The sequence below is a fragment of the Notolepis coatsorum genome (assembly GCF_963971535.1).
Source record: "Notolepis coatsorum genome assembly, chromosome: 4".
In the NCBI taxonomy this organism is placed as follows: Eukaryota; Metazoa; Chordata; class Actinopteri; order Aulopiformes; family Paralepididae; genus Notolepis; species Notolepis coatsorum.
In genome coordinates, this window is record NC_140168.1 from 101,153,418 (window position 1) to 101,174,566 (window position 21,149).

General features: G+C 43.3%; 1 long non-coding RNA gene across 1 annotated transcript; it reads right to left on the minus strand.

Moving 5' to 3' along the window:
* Positions 1 to 1,206: 1,206 nt before the first annotated feature.
* On the minus strand, positions 1,207 to 2,558 carry LOC311226333. Its single transcript, XR_014619546.1, has 3 exons — positions 2,536 to 2,558; positions 1,467 to 1,604; positions 1,207 to 1,372 (listed from the first exon to the last, which is right to left on the minus strand). It is a non-coding gene; the product is annotated as an uncharacterized lncRNA (long non-coding RNA).
* Between the last annotated feature and the right edge of the window lie 18,591 nt (positions 2,559 to 21,149).

Below are 21,149 nucleotides of genomic sequence, written 5' to 3' on the forward strand. Positions count from 1 at the left end.
CAGAGGAAGACTTTCGTCTTGTTTACATCAGGGTCCCCCATTTTCAATTCATAATGACAACAGTACCGATAGGAGATAAGATAAGATAAAAAACTGAAGAATATTGATCAGGCCAGAGTTACATTATTATTTCAGGTGTATTCTCATCAGAAGCCATGGAGAACTATAAGTCTTTAGAGGTATACCGCTTCTTTGTGTTCCACCGGAAACTGACAAGGTGCACCTTGTTGCGGGCGGATGTCAGACCATCCTACAGAGTGAATGATGATCCACATCATCCTTGGGTGGCCTTAGATGGCACGGGAAAGGTGGTTGCAGGTCACTGTGACTGTATGGCAGGGTGAGTTATACAAAATAATATTTTTTTAAATAAATAATAAAAAGAATGTTGCCACAAATTTACCAGTGTTACCCACCCAACAGGAGCAACAGGCGGCCAGCAGCACAAGCACTCCAGTCTACTGCTTGTGTAAAACAACAACAGAATCAGAGAGCATGGTTGGCTGTGACACCTGTGATGACTGGTTCCATCCCAGGTGTCTAAACCTCAAAAGGCTACCGAAAAGCAAGACATGGTATTGCCCGGAGTGCAGAAAAAAGAAAAAGAAGTCTAACCCTAACTAAGTTGCTGTACTCTGTCGTCTACTCAATAAAGCAAGGTTATTCTTTCAAAATGATGTTTGCTATAGTTGTTGTGCCCCTGGTATGTGGTTGACAAACATTGACATTGACAAACATATTTACAATTAGCATTTTATAAAGTAGAACTGTAATGTGTACTTTCTCAGTCAGTGCTAAGTGCAGTCATCTTATGCAGCATCACTTTTCACATCAAAACAAAAGTAGAACTGTAATGTGAGACGGGGAAACTTTGTTTTGAATACTGGGGGGATGGTTGAGAATATTTGGTCCCTGCACTGCCATTTAATCAAGAAGTCAAGCTTGACGTACATCAGGTCTATCCAGGTCCAGAACACTTTGATGACTGTTGCCTTTGACACACCTCTGATGTGGGAAATGAGGTCAAAGGACATGTCGTGACGCAGTTTGACAAGGGTGATAAATAGCTGATCTATGGGTGAGATTATGGTGCTCCTTGTCTTCTCTGTGTGACAGTAAGAAAACAAGTTCTGAAGCACTGGCCAGGTAACACCTGTCATCATTTTGCATTTGGTGTTGTTGCTGTCCGACTCGACCTTGGTTCTCTGTTGGTCACCATCCTCCTTGGCTGCATCCCTCTCCTCTCTGAGAGACTGCATCTCGTCAAACAGAGACTGCTCAGTGATGGGAGGTGTGGCTGCTTCCTCAACTTGGGCTGCTGCCTCAACTTGGATGTCTTGGCTGCAACGTTTAGTCCTCTTGTGGGGAGTCACTTTAAATGAAATAAAAACCATACTAATAAGAAACTGCAATTTAGGAACCCATTGATTTTGGCACATAACTGAAAACTAGATGATATCACTTACGATGGTATGAAGAGGAGTTCCTTTTTGCACGCCGCTCATGGCGACTGATGTTCGTTGACGTAGATGGTGTAGACTGTGATGTTGAAGGGAATACAGATGGAATGTAGTCTGGGTGTGTTTGGTCATTGACCTTTGCACCTGAATGAATGAATGAATACGTTATTAACAGATTGCAGAATGGATACAATACAGTACGGCTCAATACACACAATTGTTAAGGGGATGCAGACCAGAGAGACTTTCGTCTTGTTTACATCAGGGTCCCCCATTTTAAATTCATAGTGACATTTGTGACATACTCAACATACATGACATCATGACATTTATGGCATAGGGACATACATGACATACAGGTATATAGTACTGTTACATTTGTGACATAATATGATATGCAAATATACAGTACTGTTACCCCATAGATCCTGACAGAGAGTATATACATATGACATGTATATTACAAGCAATACGACTATTCAATAACAAGTCCTTAGAGCAAGGACAACAACACTGAATGTGATTGATAAATAGTATACTAGTAACATATAAAAATGAAAAAGGCATGTAGGCTACACTGAGAATGGACTATTATGGGGAAGTAGCTAGCAGAGACTGCTAGCTAATCAATCAATCAGCTAGCAGCTAACATCTGCTGTTTACAGCCTCACAGCCAATACAACTTAATTTACTATATAAATATGTGTTCCTTATTCTCACCTGTTATGAAATGGGTAGAGCAGACATACGTAGAATTTGACTTGGTCGACTCTCCCCTCTGCTCTACCCAGTCAAAGGAAGTTGACTTCGAGAATATACAGTACTGTTTACAGTATGTGTACAAGGGAAGACTACTCGAAATGTGTTGTTTTCTTTGTGCATTAAGCCAGTCAATTTGCTCTTTGTATGGGATTATAACGGAGTTGTTCTTGTTTGTGTGCTCCCCTCGCATTTGACGATCAATTGGACTTGAAAACAGCAGTGACCACCACTCGTTAGATCATATGAAACAGTAGCCCCTGTCACGTCACGTAAGCGGCAGATAAAACAGTGAAGATCAGATCATTTGACTTACCACTTAATCCAACGTTCATTCCCCACAAGCGTCTCCGGTGACCCGAACACCAGCCAGTATTTACCCTGGTCGATTTGGTCGTCCACTCCTGCACTGTTCCCGGCACACGCTGCCGATTAAGGGCACGTACTTGGTCCTCAATAATGGACATTAGTGGACAAACCACTAAAACAATGGGGTTTACGTGCCATTTGGAATAGCCATAGGTCTTTGCTGTAGCCGGTATTTTTGTATTTCCGATTCACATTTAGGAGGCATAGCAAGTTCGGTTGTCTCGAAGGAAGGATATAATTCCAACTTGACTTTGACTTTGCGCCTCCTGGCGGCACAAAACAGAAACCGCACCCACCCTAATAAAACCATTTGACGAGAGCCGTTAACGGGCGGCAGAGGGCGTTGAAACGGCGGTAGGAGGGACCTCAATTTGCAATGCTGTAACTGTAGCTACAGAGCTCCAGACGTAGGAGCCATACTCTGATTGGATTTGCAAGGCTGCCAATCATTCAACCTCTGTGTATTGGATGTCAAGGGCTGTCAATCATTAAATCCTCCATTCAATGGCAAGAGTTTAAATGCACAGACCGTGCTTAGATGACATTAATCTATCTAGGTTGTCCTCGGACGGGCCCTCCATCGGTGCTTCCAGTCATCCCGATCCTCCATGCATCTGGCTAGCTCGCCGGTGCTTTCTGTTCCCACATCTCTCCTGAGTACGTCCACGTAGGTTAACGTGGGACGTCCTCGTGATCGATGCCCGTGTGTTGGTTCCCACAGCACAAGTTTGCTGGTTGGCATCTCATGGTGTCTCTGGCAGTGACCTGCCAGCCTCATTCTCCTGACTGCCACTTTATCGCTCACCTTTAGCACCCCCCCATACAAGTCTGCATTAGTGACATGCTCATCCCTGTTGATGTTGAGCACCACACGCACCTATTTTGATTGGCTATTATTTATTATTTATTTAACAATGGGTCAACCTGTGCAGCTATTCTGCACGAATAATTACTGCACGCATTACTGCAGTGCAGGCCTGCTCAGAGCTGTCACTTTTGGCCATTTTTGAAGAAAAAATTATTCACTGGCATTTTTTTACAGAGGAAAACATTTATAATAAAGAAATTATAATAATAATTAAAAAAAAATATATATAATATATATATATATATATATATATATATATATAGGTATATGTAAATTAATAATAATTATGAATTATGAGTGAATTTGTGTTTCACGTGTTGTCATAGAGAAACCTCCACTGATCCGCTCATACAATGCAGACCCAAGTTCGCACACGGCTCTCGTATTATAATGAGCCCGTGAGGCGTGTCTCTGTATGCAAAGGACTTGCGCGAGAACGCGCATTCCCGCTTAGAAGAGTGGGATTCATCATTCAACAAACCTGGGTAAAAACAGATTTGGACTTTAAGAACGGCTTGATGAATGTGGCGGTGGCTTTTCTTATTGTTATCTTAACAGACAGGTAAATATAAGAAAAATAATAAGAGAGTATTGTTGAATGAGGCCCAATATGATCCCCATGTACTTATCCTATGCAGAATACTCAATAGGATCCCCATGTACTTATACTAAACAGTGTACTCAATAGGATCCCCATGTACTTTGTTTTATGTCGCTCCACACCAATGCGGGGCACAGGACGATTATGAGGTTACTATCAATCAATCAATCAATCAAATTTATTTATAAAGCACATTTCACATGACGCGTGTCAACCAAAGTGCTGTACAGAGGGTAAATACACAAGATACATATAGACAACAATCACACTCCGTTTTATGGGAGGGCACACAGGCAAACACATAGAAAAACAGGGCATGAGTCAGTGAACGGGAAAGGCTAGTAGGTAGAAGTGGGTTTTGAGCCTCGATTTGAAGGCATCTATCGAGGGGGCGAGCCTAATGGAGGTGGGGATGCTGTTCCACAGTTCAGGGGCTGCGATAGCAAAGGCACGGCCCCCCCTGAGCTTGAGGTTAGACCTCCGGACTGTCAGGAGCCTCTGATCGGCTGACCTGAGGGACCTGGTGTTGGAATAGGGGGATAGGAGGTCTGAGATGTAGGAGGGTGTGTGACCATTAAGGGCTTTAAAAACAAATAGGAGAACCTTAAAATCTATCCTGTAGCGTACTGGGAGCCAATGAAGGGAGGCAAGGACAGGGGTGATGTGGTCTCTCTTGCGGGTTCCGGTCAACAGTCTGGCAGCAGCGTTTTGTACCAGTTGTAAGCGGGACAGGGAAGACTGGTTAATGCCTATATAGAGGGAGTTGCAGTAGTCTAATCTAGATGAAATGAAGGCGTGGATGACTCTCTGAAGGTCTGCAGGGGAGAGAAGGGCTTTGAGTTTGGCAATGGTGCGTAGTTGGAAAAAACATGCCTTTACCACTGAGTTTACTTGTCTGTCAAATTTAAATTGTGGATCAAAAATGACCCCTAGGTTCTTGACATACGGCTTGACCAGGGAGGACAGGTTGCCAAGGCTGTTGGTAAGGGTGGTGACAGCGTCTGGGGGACCGAAGAGGATTATTTCGGATTTGTTTTGATTTAGTTGTAGAGAGTTTTGTGCCATCCAACATTTAACATCATCCAGGCAGGATATGAGACTGTTAAGTAGAGACTGGTTGTTGGGTTTCAGGGAAACATAAAGCTGTGTGTCGTCAGCATAACAGTGAAAAGAGATGTTGTGCTTCTGAATGATTGGACCAAGGGGTAGCATGTAAAGGGAGAACAGGATCGGGCCAAGGATGGACCCTTGTGGGACCCCACAGGAGAGGGAGGTTGAGGGGGAGGAGCAGTTGGCGATGTTGACAGCAAAGCTTCTATTTGTGAGATAGGAGGAAAACCATGCTAATGCAGTGTCACTGACACCAACCCCATGTTGGAGACGATCTAATAAAATGGTGTGATCAACAGTGTCGAAGGCTGCACTGAGGTCAAGCAGCATTAAAATAGAGCAGTCACGGTTGTCAGCGGCGAGGAGTAGGTCATTTGACACTTTAAGGAGGGCTGATTCTGTGCTATGGCCAGTCCTGAACCCTGACTGAAATGTCTCCAGGATGCTGTTCTGGTGCAGGTAGGGAGACAATTGGCACAGAACAACCTTTTCAAGTATTTTTGACAGAAAAGGAAGCTTGGAAATGGGCCTGTAATTACTGTGCAGGGTGGGGTCAAGGTTTGGTTTTTTCAATAGGGGCTGGACTACTGCATGTTTAAAGCAGGATGGAACAGTACCAGTTGCCAGGGAGCTGTTAATAATGGAGAGGATGCTGGGACCGGTTGTGTGAAAAACCTGTTTCAGGAGAGCAGTGGGAACAGTGTCAAGGGGGCAGGTTGCAGGTTTCATAGAGGAAACTATCTCTGTGAGGGTGAGTAGACTGATGGGCTGAAAGCAGGTCAGTGTAGATGAGCAGACCAGAGGGACAGCTACATTACGTGTGGGGGGTGAGATGTTCCTTCTGATATTTTCAACTTTGGTGGTGAAAAAATTTGAGAATTCCTCACACTTAGCTGGGGACACATCCAGGCAGGTGCTGGGGGGGGGGGCTAATGAGAGAGTTGATGGTAGTGAACAGGGTCCTGGGGTTGTGGGAGTTGTTGATGAGGTCAGAAAAATATGTGATTCTCGCCGCTTTAACCGCTAGCTGGTAGTTAATGCGACTGTCCCTAAGCATTTCAAGTGAAACTTGAAGTTTGTCACGTTTCCACTTCCGCTCTGCCTTCCTATACTCTTTTCTCTGGGCTCTGGTGTTATCATTGAGCCAGGGCTGCCCTTTAGGCTTAGGTTTTTTCTGTCTAAGGGGGGCTACAGAGTCTAGAGTGGAGAGGCAGGTGGTGTTGAAAAGGGATGTAAGCTCTTCAGTGCTAAGATGGGAGGGAGAGGCTTCAATAGTGCAGGTGTTAGGGGCAGCTATGAAGGCAGTGGAGAACTTACTGGCAGTCGAGGGGTTAATGTTGCGAGAGACACGTGCAGGGGGAAGGGGTTTGGGTGTGGGGAGTAACAGAGATAAGGTAAACATAACAGCAAGATGATCAGATGAGCATGCATTTGTTGTGATTAAACTGGACACTGGAAAACCAGATGTTAACACTAGATCTAGTGTATGGCCCAACCTGTGGGTAGAGTCAGTGACGAGCTGGGAGAGACCAAGCGAGTCAATCAGATGTAAAAAGTCTGACACCATAGGCTTGGAAGGGCAGCATACATGAATGTTAAAGTCTCCAAGGATCAAAACTTTGTCATGCTTTGACATAATAGTAGAGATAAAATCCGAAAATTGTAAAATAAAGTTCTTACTACTTGGCGGTCGATACACAAGAACAATTAGGAGGGGAGAGTCCAAGTCTAGCATAATCAACTGTACCTCGAAGCTGGAGAAATTATCACAGTTGAGAGCGCGGCAGTTGAAGGTTTTTTTAAACAGCACGGCCAGACCTCCTCCTCGTCCGGAGGATCTGGGTGCGCTGAAGAAATTGCAGTCATTGGGGCATAATTCAACGAGAGGCGCAAACTCGCCAACGGTTAGCCAGGTTTCAGTTAGCAGTAGGAAGTCCAGTCCGTTTTTGATCACAAAGTCATTTAAGACGAATGTTTTGTTGGAGATGTGATTCGCGTTGATCAGAGCCATTTTCACTTCAACTGGGTCGGGGGCAGCAGTGGTGGTATGATCCGATGACGGGGGTATCCACACCAGCGGGCGGAGGTTGTCAGAGACTACCCCCCCGCGTTTCGCGCGCGGCCTGGGGGGAATCCCCGCCGTCGGCAGCCCATCCAGGTTTACGCTAAGTGTAATCGCGCGAAGTGAGATGTATCTCGGCTCCAGGGAACGTCTGTGGATGTAGTAGGAGCGCTGATCGGGTCCATCGTCGTAGAGCTGGAGGAGATGGCTCGGTGGAGAAGGAGAACGGGAACCGGCAAGGCTTCTCAGCTTAACCGAGTTACCTGCACGTTTACCCCGCCTTCTGAATCGCTTCCTCCGGTAACAGGGGCAGCGCGGAGCCCATACTCCCTCAGGAAGATGTGAGAACAGGCAGCGGTGAGTATTCCCGCCATTGGCGTCCGGGGTGCATATAGAGGGTTGAATGTTCAGTAGAGTTTGCCGATCATAGACAATAATGCCGTGTACAACACACACATACGACGGTACAAACAGAGCGAGGACAAACGAACAAATTAGGAGCAACAGCAAGCGATGACAAGCAGCCAACAACACCAGAGCCAGACTCAGAGGATTTGGAGCAGCTGTCGTGTATTTAGCCAGTGGTTCTTAAACCAGGAGTCCTTCCGGTAGTTCCAGAGGGTCCCCAGAAAAAAGGGGCCAAGTTTCTTTATTAGTTGTCATAGTAAAATACAGAATACTTTTCCATGAGATAAGATAAGTAAAAAATAAGTATAAAATATAAAGTCAAAAGTACGTAAACAAAGTGTTCAGTCAATATACACATACAATATACAATACAGAGTAAAAAAGAGTAATAGTGAGTTACAGTACAATACAGTATACAGTGCAGAAATGGGATGAGGTACAACTTAGGGTAAGGTGCAATGAGGTATGAATTGTAGTGGAAATCTCTTTACCAATCAATATAAAGTGTGTTAAAGTGTCTAAAGAGTGTTTATTTAAAGTGAGTGGATGTGTGTGCTGTGAGTGTAGTTGATGGTTTGTTACATAGTGTTATTGTCGTTGAGCATCCTGATGGCCTGGGGATAGTAGCTCCTTCTGAGTCTCTCTGTACTGGCCATGGACTCCGGTATCGCTTGCCTGGCCGCAGCAGTTCAAAGTCCAATCAGAGAATACAGTATATTCTGATCATAGGTTTCACTTTCTACTGTTATCTCAGCTATAGAAGCTAATCTCTGGATTAAATCACATCCAACAACAAAGATCTCTAACTTTTTATTTGATCTTTTTTCTTTTCTTTTTTAAACAAGTTTAGAGGAAAGAGACATTCACATCAGCATTTCATACTAATTCCCACAGTGGCATAAAAAAGTGTCTTTTCAGTATATAGATTGTCCGTCAGTATAGTCATATACTGTGTAGCCTGCCTGCTTGCAGTTGTGACAGTCTTTTCCTCTGTTCTGGCGGTCCTGTGGCTGCAAGACAGCCCAGGTCGCTTCTTAACCCCCCTCCCAGCCCCCCGGGTTCACATAGACATTTTAGGGGAAGGAGGAAACCATGATGCATACATGTATAGGATACCATTTCCATTTTTTCCTTTTCCTCTTCCTTTCCCTTTTCCCCCCTTTTTTTAATGCAATGAAATGAGAAACCAAAGTAAATCATAATTGTGTTTGTTAGATAACCTCTAATCCTGTTACAAAGTAATAGGGAACACTTTAATTTAAAAAAAGCAACAAAAAATACAACAACAGTAAACAGAAAAGAAAATACAACAACATGCTTTTTGTTCATTCTCTGGTGTACAAGGTACAAGTGTTCAACCTAGTGAAGTACTGATTTTACCTTCTGGGCCGCAGTAAGTAATATTTGGATCGATTCTGTCCTTGCGCCCTGTGCTCTAGCACTGGCTGCCTCTAATCTCAATACTTCGTAGAAGGACAGCTTCCAACGGTAAATATTGAGACTATGAGGTGGTTTCCATCTCATTACGAGCATTTTCTTTGCTGCCGTTAAACCGGCCAGAAACACTCTCTTTTTGTGAGGTGTTAATTTTAGAGATGAATCATCGTTTAATAATAAAATGTGTGGCAAACAAGGTATGTTTATCTCCGTTATATTAGTGAGAAATAATGCAACCCAAAAAGCTAGTACTCCTGGACATTCCCACATATTTATGTACAGTATGTCCCCATGACTTTTTGCGGACATAAAGAACATGGGGGACTTTGTAAAATTTTTATTTGGCAGAGTTTCCTGGGTGACAGATAAAATCTTCATCAGTTTGTAATGAGTTAATTGATTATTATAATTACGAGAGGTTAACGGAATATTATCCCATACATTCTGCCAATTTATGCAGGCGTTGTAATCCTTTAAATCTATGTTCCAGACAGTGGTATTACCTGTAGTTCTGTTTAGTTTTCCTTGTATTTTATTATATAACTCAGAAACAAAACCATTTTTAACATTTATGCCACTCACTATAATCATTAAAGGATGAACTGGTAAAGGCTGATTCCATGGGACACCATAAGTGCGCATTCCAGTGCGCAACTGTAAATAAAAAAAGAAGGATGTACTAGGGACATTATAGATTTATTTTAGCTCTTGAAAGGATCTGAGACCGTATTCACTGTATATGTCAGATCGTTTGTAAATACCTTGTCTTTGCCAATTGGGAAATGCAACTCCCTCCCAACAGTAAGAAGTTGTTATCAAAAATAGGGGTATCTAGGTGCCATTTTGTGTCCCACTGTCCCATTTCGGCAATATATTTCCAAACATAAATTGAATGTGCTATAATTGGGCCGAATTTAGTACGGCAAAAGCTTTGGGATAGACCAGAAAAGAGGATATCTATGAGTGTATATGTAGATACAATGTGCTTCTCCATATTCACCACCCATGGTATGTCAGAATCATTATTGAATCATCTTAGCAACGGCCTGAGCATAAAACAGAAATAGTACTGTTCAAAATTAGGAACCGATAGCCCTCCTGCTTTCCTACTGTTTTGGAGTGTGGAATTGCTGATTCGTGGATGTTGTTCACACCATATAAATTTGAATACTAGTCCCTGTAGCTTCTCCCAAAATCCTGGAGGTGGCGGTAAGTGAATCATGCTTATCAGAAAATTGATCTTAGGGAGAATATGGGTCTTGACTACTGAAAGCTGAAACTGTTTTGAGATTTTCTGCAATTTGGCAACCTGGCAACCTTTCTTGATATTTCTGGAAAAGATTCAAGCAGAGAATGTAACCCCATAATATGTTTATTATTTCTGTATGTGTGTGTTTCTCCTCATCAATTGTGTAAAATGACTTACTTTAATCGAGTGGTATAGATCTGGTGGGTGGGTTGGGTTGATACAATGTAGCCTACTGTTTTGTATATTGTGAAAATGTACAATAAAAATACCTTGATCAAAAACAAATAGTTGGCTACCTAACTAGCCACTTTGTTGTTTCTAAAGTGTCTCGTACATTTTGGCCTAAGAAATTGAATGTACTACAGTGGGCTGTGGGGAAATGTATCAATACACTTTTCACACTCATATTCACACAGTGGCAGACTCAGGCTGTTTGAAGGGCAGGGGCACCTAGCAATTGGTTGGTAAATTTAAATGTTTAAGACACATCTTCTGTCCAAAATGAGTATTCTTGACCATGTTAGCACTGGATTCTCAGTGATAATCCAAACTGGCTCTGCGAAACAAGCTAGTACATGATGACTTACAAATCCATACCTTTATTCTTATCTCCTCCCTGACTGTTGTTGCGTTGGACCCAATCTTTCAAGGAGAAGCTGCCTCTCACAGCATTTTTCAGCTGCTTTTTAATGTTCTTCAGTTTTCTTTCTTTCCATGGCATTCTGTAATCATAGTATATAGGCCGATGGTAACCCCCCTTTTAAGTTTACTACCACTCTTAAGTTAGCTTTAAAAAACAATTCACACTGAACTTTAAAGTCCTATGGGTATATTTTGTGCTAATTGTCCCTTGGGGAAGGATTTTTACACTTCTGCTTTATTTCCAAATTGAGAACACATGTTAGCATAGAATCAACTAAGCAAGGTAACTGTTTAGTTAGCTAGCTCCTTAGCTAGGCATCTACAGTAGCCTAGGCTAAAACATGTGATACTTCTATCAATATAAGCACTTGCATTGTACACACATTAGTATTTATTTAGTAATGCATCATTAGTCAAACTCAATGGACCTCATGATTGAAAGTTTACGTAACTATCTTCATAACTACCTTCGTAAGAACAAACTTACGAAAGATCTCCAGAAAAGGTAAATAGCCATAACTGTGCTCCCCTGAATGAAGAACGCCACTCCAATAAAGGGGTTATAGCATGCGGGTTAAGTGATCATTATATGATATTCTGTAACCGCAAAAAGCTAAAACAAAAGGCTGGCTGTCACAAAACAGTCACATCTAGAGACCTCAAAACCTACTCTAGCGAGGCCTTTAACCTTGAACTGGAGAGTCTGGACTGGTCAGATGAGCTCAATGGTACACTGGTTGAAGAAACATGGCTTGGTTTCAAAACCAAATTTTCAACAATACTAAACAACATGGCCCACCTAAGAACCACCAGGGGGGGTGCTCCAGTAGCACACCGGAATACCGTGCTGCGTCACGGATCTGGTTGACTCCGAGTTCGATTCCCGGACCCGCCGTCATTTGCCGAATGTCTTCCCCTGCTCTCACTCCCGTTTCACCCTACATCTGTCAGTCATGCTTGATCAGAAAAAGCGATAAACGCTAAAAAATGAAGTAAAAAAAAAAAAAAAATCACCAGGGTAAAAAATCGTGCTGAGCCGTGGATGCACACTGATATACTGACCGCTATGAAAACCAGAGACAAAAAATGCTCTGAGTTTCGTAAAAGTCAGTCAAAGCTTACCAAAAGCACGAGCAGTGAACTCCAAGCCCACGTGACTGAACTCAAACCGGAAAGAAACAGACTAAGAAATGACGTAAACTCCATGATCAAAACAGCAAAAAAAAAATGTCATCAATGACAAAACCGAGGAAAACAAAAACAAACCACGTGAACTTTGGAAATTACTCAATAACCAACTAGGCTGCAGTAAAAAACTTAAAACCAGATTCTCAAACATAAACATAAAGACGGACAACACGCTTATCACAGACAAGCTGGATGTAGCCAATTACTTAAACAGTTTCTTCACAAACATAGCCACAACACTGGTAAACAAACTACCCTCCCACTCAGGGCATTATGGGGTAGAACACATAGTAGCATACTACAAGAACCTAGGGGTCCACAAAGACAACTTCAAACTGGAAATGGTAACAACAGAGGAGGTACTCAAAAAACTGAGCGCCCTCCAACCTAACAAGGCTACTGGCCATGACAACATCCCCTCCAAATTCCTCAGAGACTCAGCAGCCGCCATCACCCCAGTCATCACACACATAATAAACCTCTCCATAAAACAGGGACACGTCCCCAAGGACTTCAAAATTGCGAGAGTAACACCCCTGCACAAAAAAGGCAGTAAATTAGACCCAGGCAACTACCGCCCTGTTTCTATCCTTACCTCCATCTTAAAAGTCATGGAAAAATTTTTATACGAACGGGTCGAAAAATACCTCGCAGGAAAAAATCTAATCTACGAATTCCAATCTGGATTCAGAACATCCCACTCCACTCTGACACATGCCTTCTCTATTTAAACGACCACATCAAACAAGAGGTGGACGCGGGCAAATACTGCGGCATGGTCATGCTGGACCTACAAAAGGCCTTCGACACTGTCAATCACACCATTCTGATTGACAAGCTAAAAGCAATTGGTTTTGATAGTCTATCAGTGAGCTGGATACAATCCTACCTGGAGGGGAGAGAGCAGATGGTGGAGGTAAACGGTACCCTATCCCCCCCCCCCCCTCAGTGAGCTGTGGTGTTCCACAAGGAAGCATACTAGGTCCGCTACTGTTCCTAATTTATGCAAATGACATGTCGTCAGCTTGTGACTGCAACTTGTTCCTGTTTGCGGACGACTCAGCCCTGCTGGTCTCTGACAAGAACAAGTTACAGGTTGAAAAAACCCTCAGCTCAGAACTAGGCAAAATCTGCATATGGCTCGCTGATAACAAACTATCATTGCACATGGGCAAAACAGAGTCCATTCTCTTCGGTTAAAATAACAAACTCAGCAAGACCGACGGCTTCTCAGTTACAGTGGGTGACAATATTGTCACAAGGAAAGAAGATATTACCTACCTGGGTTCCATCCTAGAGGCAAATCTTTCCTGTGACAAAATGGCATCCAATGTAATAAAAAAAAGTCAACCAACGAACTCGATTCTTGTACCGGATCTCCTCACTGGTAAACAAGAATACTCTGAAGACTCTGGCAGGAGCACTCATTCAAGGGTACTACGACTATGCTTTCACCTCATGGTACCAAAGCACCTCAAAGGTGCTAAAAACAAAATTACAAACATCTCAAAACTAACTGGTCAGACTACTGCTTGACCTTACTCCTAGAACCCACCTCACCCCTGCCCACTTTGACAACCTAGGATGGCTTAGAGTAGACGACAGAGTACAGCAACTTGCAATGGGCCTGGTCTACAAGATACACTACACGACCAAGGTACCCATGTACATGTCAAAATACTTCCCAAAGGTCAGTGAATACCACGATCACAACACCAGAGGGAGCTCCACAAATCATGTTAAACCCAGATTCGGCTCAAACAAGGGACTAAACACGTTTCGCAATTATGCCACATCAATGTGGAACGCCCTACCCAAAGCTGTAAAGGAATGTGAATCACTACCCACTTTCAAAAACACTCTAAAAAAAACACCTACAGGAGACTGCAATTCGAAACTGGCCCCTGTAAATGTCCTAACACAACCCCCTCTAATGTACAGTAAATTACCTATGGTCTTGTCAATATTACAATGTACAGTTTTGCTTGTACAGTTGTACAGTGTCCCCCACCCACCCCTCCTATACCCTACTCTCTCCAAGAGGCACTGCAGATATACCCTACTCTCTCCAAGAGGCACTGTAGATATACCCTACTCTCTCCAAGAGGCACTGCAGATATACCCTACTCTCTCCAAGAGGCACTGCAGATATACCCTACTCTCTCCAAGAGGCACTGCAGATATACCCTACTCTCTCCAAGAGGCACTGCAAATCCACATCAAAGATCAAACGTAACAATAACTGAATAAGGAATACCCTCCAGGTACTAATTACCTCTCCCTCTCGCTTTTCTCCGTCACCCTTCAATCGGTCACAGAGCTATACAATAGGGGCATATCAAATAATAGCTGATATGCCGTTTACATTAAGAGACACGATATACAGTATAAAATACACAATATATAGTATAAGATACACGATATACAATATGGAATACACAATACAATATAAAATGTACAATATGGTATGAGTGGACTTAGCTCGCCCTCGCAACGCAACAGACTCCCCGGGAAAACGGCTTCGTCGAATGGTGTTCCACCAGGTTGTAGCTTTAACCCAGGAATCGTACCGAGTATAGCGTTTGGGGGCTAGGTAGCGCAGTACTCTCTATTCCCGTCCCTATCTATCTCCAGGAGGGTAAGCCTCCCCTCCTCGCACTACTGGAACCTATGGGCAGCTGGCTGGATATCTTCATTGCCGGCGGTCGATCCCTCCCCCCCTGGACAGGTGGTCCGACCCCGATATCTGAGTCCCAGTGGATTTTCAACAGTCTCAGCGTCTCCTCCCCGCCCGCATTCAGTAACACCTGAGTTAATAATGACAGCTGATAGAGTCCCTGCTCCTGACATCATTACCCTCATTCACATCACAGTATTGTCATTATACAGCACAAGCACATTACAACGAAAATAAGTTTGTCATTTAACCAGAGTACATTTACATTTAGCCATTTAGCTTCATTCCTCTGTTTTGATTGGCTAGATGTATCTCGATGCCTGACTATATAATATTTTGACATGATTTGACATTAAACTGGATTGTTGAAACAAGTACCTCATACAATGAATTCTATGGTAAGGCCTTGTGCTCTGAATGGTGATAACGATGACCTGACTCAATAGTAGAATTATTTTCAGACCTCAAACTTATCTCTAGTAAACCACTCTTTAGGGAGTTGCATGTGTGTGGTTTCCTCAAAATAGAGGTTTGTACAGTTTTCTTTTATATATCTCTAGTGTGCTATTTAGTTTAGTGCTATAGAGCACCAACTGTGTGGTTCTGATCAACTCACAATGTCACAAAAGAAAGCTAAAGCTTTAATAATGTTTCATTAATCATGGAGAAATTGTGTACAACCATTAATAATTTACAGGGAATGTATTGCTCATGAACAAGCATATAAAAAGACATTGTTTGAATTAGTGATTCTAAAAAGACACATTTTTACAAAAAAGTCACTCAAGGATTACAATTATGAGCCCATCATTTCTGCAGTGTCCTGTTTGTTGTGAGTCAGTCTGTGTGGTGCTGCCCTCTGTCTCTGAGCTGAAAGACTGCGGTGGTGGTGTCTTCTCCAGCCTCCATCTGATGCCGGGGAGCAGGTAACAGCCTCAGGATCCACTGGGTAGGAGCTTTTCCCCTCCTCCTGCTGCTTCCTCTCTGACTCCCACTGACTCTCTGCTTCCAGCCCACCTGCTTGACCGACAGTGTAGTATATTTTTGGACAAAATATACCTATTCTTAAATGGTTATTGTAGATCTTCTTGGGACTTCTGACTTAGTTGTGTCAACAGTTGAACCGCTGAGTCAGGAAGGCTAACAGGAGCTCCCAAGCCACTCATGATTCATTAAAATACAGTGACAATGGATGAAGATATCACAACACTTAGTTACATACAGTGACAATGGCAGATTTGAATGTCTTGATTATTATTGACACCTAGCCCAGCTTCAAACGAATCCAGAACAGAGGGGAGTCACCCCCGATGGCCAAAGAACAAAGGGTCAGCCAGGACACAGGGATAGCATTTTTAGTAACATGGCAATGATAAACCACTGAGTCAATACCAGTTGAGTAAGTAGTTAGACTGAGCTTTTAGTTTCCTGGACCACTAGACCACCAGTACAATAATTAGACCTTGGATATTTTTTATGTAGCTTTTCATATTCTATTTGAACAAAACCAAAGTACAATTATTATTGACTTTCATCATCATTAGGTGGCTTCTTCGTTCCGAAGGTTGCCTATCACTCTCCAACCCATTCTGTCCCCACTTCTTCTCTCCAACTCCGTGACTCCGCCTCTCACTCCACTCCAATCACAGACATCGTCTACCCAGCCTCTTCTTGGTCTTCCACTTCCTCTCTTTCCATCCACCTTCCCCATCACTACCTTCTTGAACATCTCCCCACTGGATCCTCTCAGAACATGCCCGCACAACTCCATCTTTCTCTTTTTCAACCTCTCCAGCAGCTGTCCCCCTTGCATATCCGCTCTTCTCAGTACCTCCTCATTCTTGATCTTATCCTTCCATGTTATCTTCAGCATCTTCCTCAGTGTCCACATTTCAAAAGAGTCTATCATCCTCTTTGCCTCTTCATTCAGCGTCCATGCTTCTGCTCCGTATGAAAAGACTGACATAACATACGTTTCCAAAATCCTGGTCTTCGTTTTCCAACTTATGTTTCTTCTCAATAATTCTTTATGGTTCCAGAATGCGCCCTTTGCAATTCCGGTTCTTCTCTTAATGTCCATGTTTAGGTGGTCAATATAGAGAACATTTTGATATTAAATTAGGCCTAGATTAAGAGTGAATTTGCTAAAGGGCTAATCTATTGTTTATAAATAATTGAGTTGTCTATCAATATAACTGATTGGATAATATAATTTCACAAGGTATAAGGTTAATAGATCTACCAAAGTAACTGGTTAGCTTAGGATCATGTAAGATAATCAATTATAAAGATCTGTTTTAAAGAAAATAAGGTAAAATAAGTACAAAATATAAACTAGGAGGCAATCATGTGAAATGTAAAGTGATGGCTTATTCTGATCTTAAAAAGGAATGTTTCATATGGAAATGTGTGTCCTTGAACGAGGAAGCTGGAAATTCATATAACATGTGTATTAAATGTGATAATAACAATGTATTAGTCTGATGGAATTGTAAAATGTGAACTTTGTGTAGGCTGGCAGTTAGACAAGCCACGCCTACTTTTTCAAAGTCAAACAGACATGGTTGTTGATTGGAGGATTACCTGGGATGAGGTCACTAGCCTGTGATGTCGTCACCCTGCAATCTGGGCCTTTATAACTGAGGCCCCAGGACTGTAAGGGGCAGAGTTGAAAGAGATGATGATGAAGAAAAAGGCGTTTGGACGGACTGCCCCAATGATGAAGGATAAGCGATATCTACGTTGCCAAGGACGACGGTGTTGACAATACCAGTGAACATTCTTGTTAAAGGGGAACTATCTTATAAATGACCTTTTCCTGTGTTTAGGGTTATTTTCTAGCTATGTGGACTTATAGTAATAGAATCTATGTCTCTAATTCTCGATTTGGCGCATTCTTCCAATTCTCCCCTCACAATAATGTCCCTCCCTCAAGTGAGTCATCTGAAAATTTGCCTATATGGGACGTCATATGGTGCATTTGCATAATAACACCCGCCCCCTCTAGCTGCCCGCCGAGCGAGAGAAGCAGAGAACTGTAAACGCTCTGCGTCTCCCTCTCCCTCTCGAGGAAGTCCACCACCGCACTGCGCCACAGACAGCTCATGCTCCCGAACCGAGAGAGAGAGAACTGTAAACACTCTGCGTGTCCTCCCGGCTCAAGTCCACCACCGCGCTGCGCCACAGACAGCTCATGCTCCCGAACCGAGAGAGAGAGAACTGTAAACACTCTGCGTGTCACACTTTTTTTCTCTCTCTCTCTCTCTCTCTCTCTCTCTCTCTCTCTCTCTCTCTCTCTCTCTCTCTCTCTCTCTCTCTCTCTCTTCTCTCTCTCTCTCTCTCTCTCTCTCTCTCTCTCTCTCTCTCTCTCTCTCTTCTCTCTCTCTCTCTCTCTCTCTCTCTCTCTCTCTCTCTCTCTCTCTCTCTCTCTCTCTCTCTCTCTCTCTCTCTCTCTCTCTCTCTCTCTCTCTCTCTCTCTCTCTCTCTCTCTCTCTCTCTCTCTCTCTCTGTCACTCAAAGTGCTTATGGGCGGAGCCAGGCCATAACAGCCTGATTTCTTGTGGCTGAAAAATGATGGGTTTGAGTACTTGATTAGAAATATAAACCAATGAATTTTTTTTTTTTAAACGTACAGATGTCTTCAATAGACTGACAGGAATTGTTTAAAGTTGCCCAAATAGTGCTAGGAATAGTAAAATAGTTCCCCTTTAAAGTAGTTTGAAGATCCGATGCAAACCTTGAGTTATTGTAACCATCCAGTGTTTTTGATCAACTGCAAGAAGTTATTAAGAAGCCGTTATTGTATGCTTTGGTTAATAAACTTGCAAGAGAAACCAGGAGCCCATGTCCCCGCACCAGAACGCTATGACGGGGACGTCTCTAAATGTCGTGCCTTTATTTTTCAATGTTCACTAGTATTCGGACAACAGCCGCACACTTCCAAAGTGATACATCTAAAATCGCTTACCTTACCTGTCGGGTCTGCTCAAGGGTCCAGCACTCCTGCGTTAGAATGGGCGACAGGCGGGCGGTCAGGTGGCGTAGCGGAGATTGCGTTTGTCACCAATGCCGGAGACGCTGGATTCGCCTGTTCGAATCCAGCTCCCGGCGTTGTCACCAGCTTGGCTGGCCATTCACACTAATACAATTGGCAGTATTAGAGGGTGGGAAAGCTGGAGGGGTGGGTCCGGGTCGTTGTAAACAGCGACTCCTACAGTTCGGTCGGGGCGCCTGCTCAGCGCGGATATGATCTAAGGGGGGTAGTGTGATCCTTCCACACGTTACACCCTCTCAGTGAGAGTCCGCGCTGCCAGGTGAAAAGAAACGGTTGATTGGCTAGACGTGTGTCGGAGGAAGCACGTGATAGCCTCCACTCTCCCAGACCGACTGTGGGGGGTAAGTGCGCAGCGACCAGGAAGGGGATTGGGAATTGGCATAACGACTAACATTGGGATGGGAGAAAATCGGAGGAAAAAGGAGGGGGAAAAAGATATAAAAAAAAAAATAATGGGCGACAGGCAGCTCTCCACTTCAGTCAGTCCTCCCTCTGCAATTCGTTCACCGCATACATCGCCGACATGCAAAAGGTCTTCGACCACCCTCCCGGGGGCTTGGATAGTTCTGCTGGCTTGTTCGCCATCCGCCAGGGAAACCGCAGATATATCCCTTTACTGCGAATTGAGCGTCCCAAAAACTATTCCAGGCCGCAATCTTTTTACCAACGGATTTCCAGTTCCGCGTTGACGCTTCTAGGCCGCGTCTATTCGAATCCCAACTGGTTCATGCGTCGGCTACGCGCTGCTTTAATAACACTGCCAGGGGTGTAAAAAGTACCCAGAAATTATACTTAAGTGAAAGTATGGGTACTGTCTCAAAATCTGACTCAAGTAAAAGTCAAAGTATCTGGCTAAAAACACTTGAGTAAAAGTAAAGAAGTCCTACTTTTAAATGTACTTAAGTACTAAAAAGTTAAAGTAATATTTTTTTAAAAGGTATAGACCAGGGGTCTCAAACTCATTCCATCGTGGGCCAAGTTTTAATTTTAACTATACAGTACATTGCACCAGGTGAGTTAGTCTCCCAAATTCCCACCTTTTCCGTTTTTTTCAGATCAGACATTTTGTTCAGAACCAATTCCCACAATTCCCTGGCCGTCCTCCAGACTCTAGGACTGACCCTCTCCTATCGCTCGGTACCGGGCGGAAAGGGCTTGTCTCAATTTTATATGATAAAATATTTTGGATGAACCCAACTTGCTTAGACTCCCTAAAAGCCAAATGGGACGAAGATCTGGGAATTATCATTACAGATGAACAATGGGATCATATATTAGACCTTGTACACACTTCCTCTATATGTGCAAGACACAGTTTGCTGCAGTGTAGGATCCTGCATAGAGTTCACTACACCAATGCGAGGTTAGCAAAGATATACCCGGATAGAACGGATGCGTGTAATAGATGTAAACAATCTCCAGCTGATTATATGCACATGTTTTGGACGTGCCCCAAACTCACAGAGTTTTGGACTGCAATATTTGATACACTGAGTAGGGTCTTGGGGGTGACGTTAGACCCTGATCCACTCACTGCCTTTTTCGGTATCCCGAATACCCCTTCAATCGCATCTAGGGCTGCAAAACGAGTTGTGGTGTTCACTACCCTCCTCGCTAGGAGACTTATTCTCTTTAAATGGATACACCCTTCCCCACCCACTCACAACAGATGGATACATGAGATACTATATTGCGTTAAGCTTGAGCGAATCAGATTCTCCCTAAAGGGCTCCCTTGAAACATTCCAAGTGACCTGGCAACCATTTCTGCAACACATCGATACCCTGACTATCAACGAAGAGACTTAGAAAGGATAGAGCTTTACACCTCTAACTGCACTTCCTTATTTTTTTATTATTATTTTATTCCTATTTTCTAATCCCCCCCCCTTCCCTGTCCTGGTATGTATGGGTGTGAATGAGACCCCCGGGGGCTGGGTGGGTAACTGGGGGAGGGAGAGGGGAACGGGAGACGCAGCTGCAGAAGGTCAATCTACTCAAGAATGACCACAATACTATAAGCAGGGGTGGGGGAAAGAGTGAAATAATCTCATTGATGACTTTCTTCCACAGCCACAGCCGTGCTAGAGAGTTTTCTTTCTGTGTTTTTAGCTCTTTCTTTACTTCTTTTTATCTAAATATTTGTGCATAATACAGATGGATCTGATTGATATTATTATTGTTGTTTTTCTTTCTCAGTAGCATCTATGCTGTATGTTTGGATGTTTTGCAGATGTGTTTTCAACAACTTCAGTGGGTAAGAGGG